Consider the following 6176-nt stretch of genomic DNA (forward strand, 5'->3'; position numbering starts at 1 on the left):
AGAAAATTAATACTGAAGGAATATGTGCTATTAAAAGGATTAAATGCATTTAAAAGTTATTAAACCATTTTGTGTTGAAAGATGGCGGGTATATTCATTTTGTCACAAAGTTTGCGACGTCCAGAAGGAGGCTTCAGAGACGCTACTAAGTATATTTATCCGCGGTCAGCTGTAAATTCTGAATTGACTTAAGCATGTCCGTCTGTGACCGAAAAAATAAAGCGCGGCATTGCAAATGACCCAATCGGTGAAAGGGCACGTTCACGAAACGCTACGAAAACTGACAGGAATAAAATAATTGGTTTTTTTACTCATTACTCATAAACTACAGAGGATAAGTTTACCAAACTGTGAACGTACACTCTATCGGCGATGCTGAAGTATATCTAAGGATATGGAACAAATCGGCCGCGCCTACTCAATTGCAGAGAAGCCAGCGTCAGAAACCCTGTAAGGTATATAAATTCATGGCCAGTTTCAAATGCGGAATTCATCTAAGCATGTCCGTCCTTTCACGTATCCGTCCGTCCGTCTGCGCAACCCTGTACAGGGTGTATGTGTGGCAAACATTCGCCTGTTCACAAAAGTGAAGTTTACAAATTTATAACAGAATTCGAAAATAACACAAGCCGGTCAAAGGACACGCCTACAACGGTCACACGCCTCGACGTTTTTTGCATCCTGAAAATGAAAAAGTTCACTCACGGCCATCCAATGCCATGGAGTATGGAAATTTGGTTCGTTTCCCTTCTTTCTAGCATTACGATAATGAATATAAAAAATTCGGTTACAATCGAGTATCTTCGGTCTTACTTGTTTCTAGGTTACAAAGTTTTTGAATGATCTCTTAATGCAAATACTACTCTAAATTTTTTTTTTAATTTAAATACTTATGCTTATCTACAAATTCGATTTAAGTCAAATATTTCTGAGCACTTGATTTTTTGTTGCTGCTGTTTTTATTTACTCTGTTTACGAACGATGTTCATGCGTTCTTATCATTGGTTTTTATTAGCATATGGAAACAGTTAAGCAAATCTCTCTGACGCACAAATAAATGAATAATTTATTATAATAGAAGAAAATATAAGTCAAAAACATTTGTACATTTTTATGTATAGTCTTGCACACATAAATATACACATGTATGTACATATATACCTATACAAATATGCAACGTTTATGCATTTAGATTATGTTTGCGAATATTTTTCTTCGACTGATAAGACTTTATAGGAATTTATAAATTTCCATTAGATCGATAAACGGACTGGAATATAAAAAAATAAATAATATGCTGGGCATGTGTTTTAATATTGGTTTCAACTCTTGGTGTACGAAGCAAGCAGCGAGGTGAACATACCTTCATTTTATCAATATTTTAATACATACTGGACATCGGACTCATCCAACTTTATCGAAATGGTCACTTTGAAAATTAAATTTATCATATAAGCATTTCATGGTTGAACTGAAAGACAGAGATTGATTGAAAAATGTCGAAAAAGTTTACTTATTGCGCATAATATGGGGAGTAAGACAACGTAAGGGGAGTAAGGACCACAAAGTGAAAGATTGACTTTAAACTATTAAAATAATTCTTTTGTGTATGGCAAATGTATACGCGATGATCCGAACATCCGCCCTTGTCGACCTTCTTCATAAACTGTTATCGTTATGAGTATGCATTTTCGAAAATATTTTTCCCGTTTTGTCAAATCAATTCACTATAAACTAATCTTATATTATTCATACATTGGCCTTGACAAGTAAACAAGTACGTCGCTAAAGGACTCGACATAGTCAACTTAAGGTTAAGGGAGTGAAGACTATTCTTGTGCAAGAAAGACAACTCGAGAAAAAGACTGAGTTGCGGAGCGAAATTGCACACGTTTCAACGATAGAATACAAAAATTCGTAGAATCTCTTTCAAAAATTATTACAAGAAATTGAGTAAATCGGCATTAATTGCCCCCTTATCCGCTCAGGAGACGACGGCCACATATGCGGTCACGATGGTGGTCGGGAAGGTTTATAAGTTCAGGGGAAAGGAAGAAAGAGATAGTATTGGCTTACGCGAGACTTGAAAGTGAAAAGTGAGTAAACAATTCTGTAACACACGCAATATAATTAATTATAAATAATTAAATAAAAAAAGAATTTAATTCAAATTTAAAATAAAGAAAAAATTAAATAAACGACAAAATAACGATCGCAGCAATTAAGTTCGGAAACTAAAATTTGGCGAATATTTGAATTGAAAAATACACAGCTACAATTTAAGAGTAATATCAGCCAGTGATGTGAAACTTAGTGCAAAAACTAACGGAGACTGTCTTTTTTTTTTGTGTTTTCTTTCCTAATATAACGCAACAACTCAGCACCTTTAGCGCAGAGATGGTCGGAATGAAGAGAGGAAAGAGAAGGAAATAAGGAGGCGGTAGCCGCAGTCTAGTGGATGTTTGCCCAATCGGTAAGTGTTATGCCTTTACCGACTGAACATCCCCTACGACCTTACGAGGTTACTAGCTACGACCAACATAAACTCTACCGAATCTGAGAATCGAACCCGCGTACACTAATTTGACACTCTTAATTCTTACCCAGTAAGCTGTTCAGGCGAATTCTGAACAAGGGGGAATATGATCTACGTCGAGATCGAAACTTTTATACCTACCATTATTATCTTGAGTGAGGTTAAATTAAGGGAAAAGAACTGGAAAGTAGCATTAGCCTGTGAGCGGTCTAGGCCGGTCTAGAGTTGTTTGACCACTTTGTAGGCGATATCTTAGTTTTTGCGAACGCAAGCATGTTTACCATCCACTTTACACAGGGAAGCAGATGGGCGGACGTGCTTAAATCGATTTAAAATTGATGCTCATCATACACATCAACATATATGCTTTCTGGGATCTCGGAAGCTTCCTCTGCTCTCAAAGCACTGCATAGGCCTTAACAAGCGTGGCTAGATTTCCTAAATGAGTTATGCGGAATTCTATCGCTTCGGGGTCAAGTATCACTTTTCTATATCAAACTGAGAGGGAACTTTCCTATATTAAACAGATGTCCAGATGGCATGAGATTAAATCGACTTAGCGAAATTGCGATAATAACATCGTATGTAAAAACAAAAATTTTGATTAAAAGCAACTGCATAACATCTGGACGATCAAATAGTAATCTCTAAGAACAATGCACGGGTACAGGTAATGTTCATTTTATTAACTGAAATGAATACCGGTTAATAATGAAAACAAACAACATAACTGTATGTTTACTTACTCCAATGCGTGCGTTTCACATGCATTTACACACTTTACAAATACAAGTAATTCTAATATCTATGAACATATGTGCCTGTGTATGCGTATGATATTTGTGTTCAAAAAAAGAGGAAAAAAAAAGACAAAAAACTGGTTTTCTATTTTTAGATGCCGTTTTCTTTAACAAAAAGCGTTTTTTAACATTTGTTTTGACACCGGTGGATATATTGCATGCACACTTGTGCACTTATGCGCAATCGATAGTCTAAAAAATATTGGGCCATCAGATAGTCAGTATTCAGTATATTGACCAAACAAAAGCCCATCCCATGAGTAAAACAAACTAAGAAAACCGTGAAGAGCAAAAAGATATTGAAGAAGAACTAGTTTCTCGCCAATTGTATGCGAAATGCAATGCTCAATTTCGATGGTATTTAAAATTTTCAATTTTTGAATATTGAAAAGTAAAAAAATAAAGTCAACTATTAAGAAAAACCTTTGCCTTTATTTAGGATGCATTCCTTGGAGCTCTTAACCTTGGCATAGCTGCTTCATAGCTTGCATTCCTATTTCGGATCTTTCACTCCTTTGTTTCTTTCTTAACTACAAGAAACCTTTGTTTGAAAGAAAAATAGCATGCGTCAGCATTGGGCTTTTTCAATATCAATTTTTTTCATCTTTTAGCGATCACTTTGCAGATTTGCTGCATTTTGACGATTTCAAGTTTTACTAATGATTTTTACATTTCACTTAACTAAATTCCCAGTGATCCAAAAAAAGGCATACAAAATTCTAAAAAAGGAATAACGTAATTATGAGCGAAAGTCTATGAAATTTTTTTCTTGCTAACGAAGCGTTCACATTTAAAATAAGAACACATCGACTGCACATAAATGAAAAATGTCCTCAAAAACAGTACCTTTGCCCAATCTATATTTAATGGTCGAGTAGACCTCTTCTGCACAAAAGTCTTGGTCGCCTTATTTACTCTAGCAGGGAAAGCTCCTGCATTTAATTCAAAGTCGTATACATATGCAAACTTTTGACACCTTGAACTTTAAATAATTTAAAGTCGAGAGTCCCAAAAATAGCCAAAGCTAAAGTAATGTGGTGATGCACTAGTGATGCTAGTTGAAGAAATACTATAGTCACATAAAACGTCATCAGAATGATCGAGGCCTTCAAGCAAGCTTGCATGGCCACAGATACATCAAATTATGAAATTTTTGGATTCGAAGAGACTAATGTTGCGCTAAGTATAATTGCAAGATAAAAATCATTGTTTATCTTTAGTTAAGTGTGCTACAAGATATTAGATTCAGACTTTCCGCACACATTACACATTGTTCCTGACACTGGTAGTTGACGGTTACTAATGTTCATAAAGTTCGTAAAGCAATATGAATAGTAGTATAGTCTTTCAATTCTCTCTTTAAACATTCTTTTAGAACTTATTTAACTCGCACATTAGACCTACGGTTCTATGGGTGCAAACAAATTAAAAAAACAAAAAGCACACTACCAACTTACTCGCATTAATAGCAAGTAAGCAAATGCCCTTATACAATTTCATCCGGTTCCAACTTCTATATTTGACTTTTGTGCTAGCTTCACATAGAAGTGAAAAAAGTTAAATCTATTAATAAGCTTAATATTTTTTAGATGCAATGCGATTTACGAATAATCGTTTGGTGACCATTGTTATGTGCATAGTTTTTGAAAATGATGAAACATTTTATGCTACACAATTGCACCTGAAATAATGACCTAAAAAATCATTCAAGTGATTGATTTTCCATTATCTCTGAATTGTTTATTATTAAGTAATATGTGTATGCACAAAACACACAAGTTCTTAAAAATTTAATAACAACAAATTAGAATAAATACACTTAACGGGAAATGTTAAGTGTCATGTTAGCCTACTATGCGATGGTCACGCATTCATAAAATAGGTACAAAAGACGTAATATTTTTCCATTGAACTCTCATGTTTAATAATTATTATCTAATCAATCATAGATAACAGTTTCTCTTCGATTGATTTTCTTCTAAAGTTGAAATTGAAAAACTTTCTAACGATATTTAATAATAATAATATATTCTCATATATATATATATATATATATATACATAGGGGCGTTTAAAAGTAGAATAAATCTACGTTAAGAGTGCAAATGTGCAAACTATAAACATGTATATACATACACAACGAAGTGCATCTCGAGTGCAAAGTACATAGATGAACGAGACGGACATAAGCGAAACGAAATGTGGTTTATAATTATTTAGTTGCTGTTGTTTAGCGTATATTTTACTTTTTCTCCTTTTTTTCTTTCATATATATATATATATATATATGTCAATTTACTGACGTGTATGATTAAATATATACACATATATATGTATATATATAGGTATATGACTAGGCGAATATAGAAAGAGAGGAAATGACATATAGCGTAGGAATACATTTAAAAACAAAGAGCGCGAAAAATAATAACAAGATATAGATAAAATAACAACAATAACTAATGCAACTATGTATGCAACAGCAGCTGGATTTTACACGATCGGTTGGTTGGCTCGCTGGCTCGCTGGCTGGCTGCCTGGCTGCCTGGCTAGGTCGTCTAACATTCCAATGAATGTTTCTTATAGTTTACAATTTTTTGTTTTGTTTAGAGCTTCTTTCCACTTTTATTGTCTATTATTATGCGCAGACATACATTTATATGCTTACATATAAATTTACATATAAATGACAACATTTTCAGAGTTTCTTAAAGACATCTGTACTTATTCCCATCCTATTAGGATCAATTTTAACTAAATTTTGCAGTGACTTTATTTTTTGTACACACTGTATACGTAATTAGCATGAAGGATGACGTAATGAAGCTCACCACAAACGAA

This window comes from Glossina fuscipes, unplaced genomic scaffold (genome assembly GCF_014805625.2).
Source record: "Glossina fuscipes isolate IAEA_lab_2018 unplaced genomic scaffold, Yale_Gfus_2 109, whole genome shotgun sequence".
Lineage (NCBI taxonomy): Eukaryota > Metazoa > Arthropoda > Insecta > Diptera > Glossinidae > Glossina > Glossina fuscipes.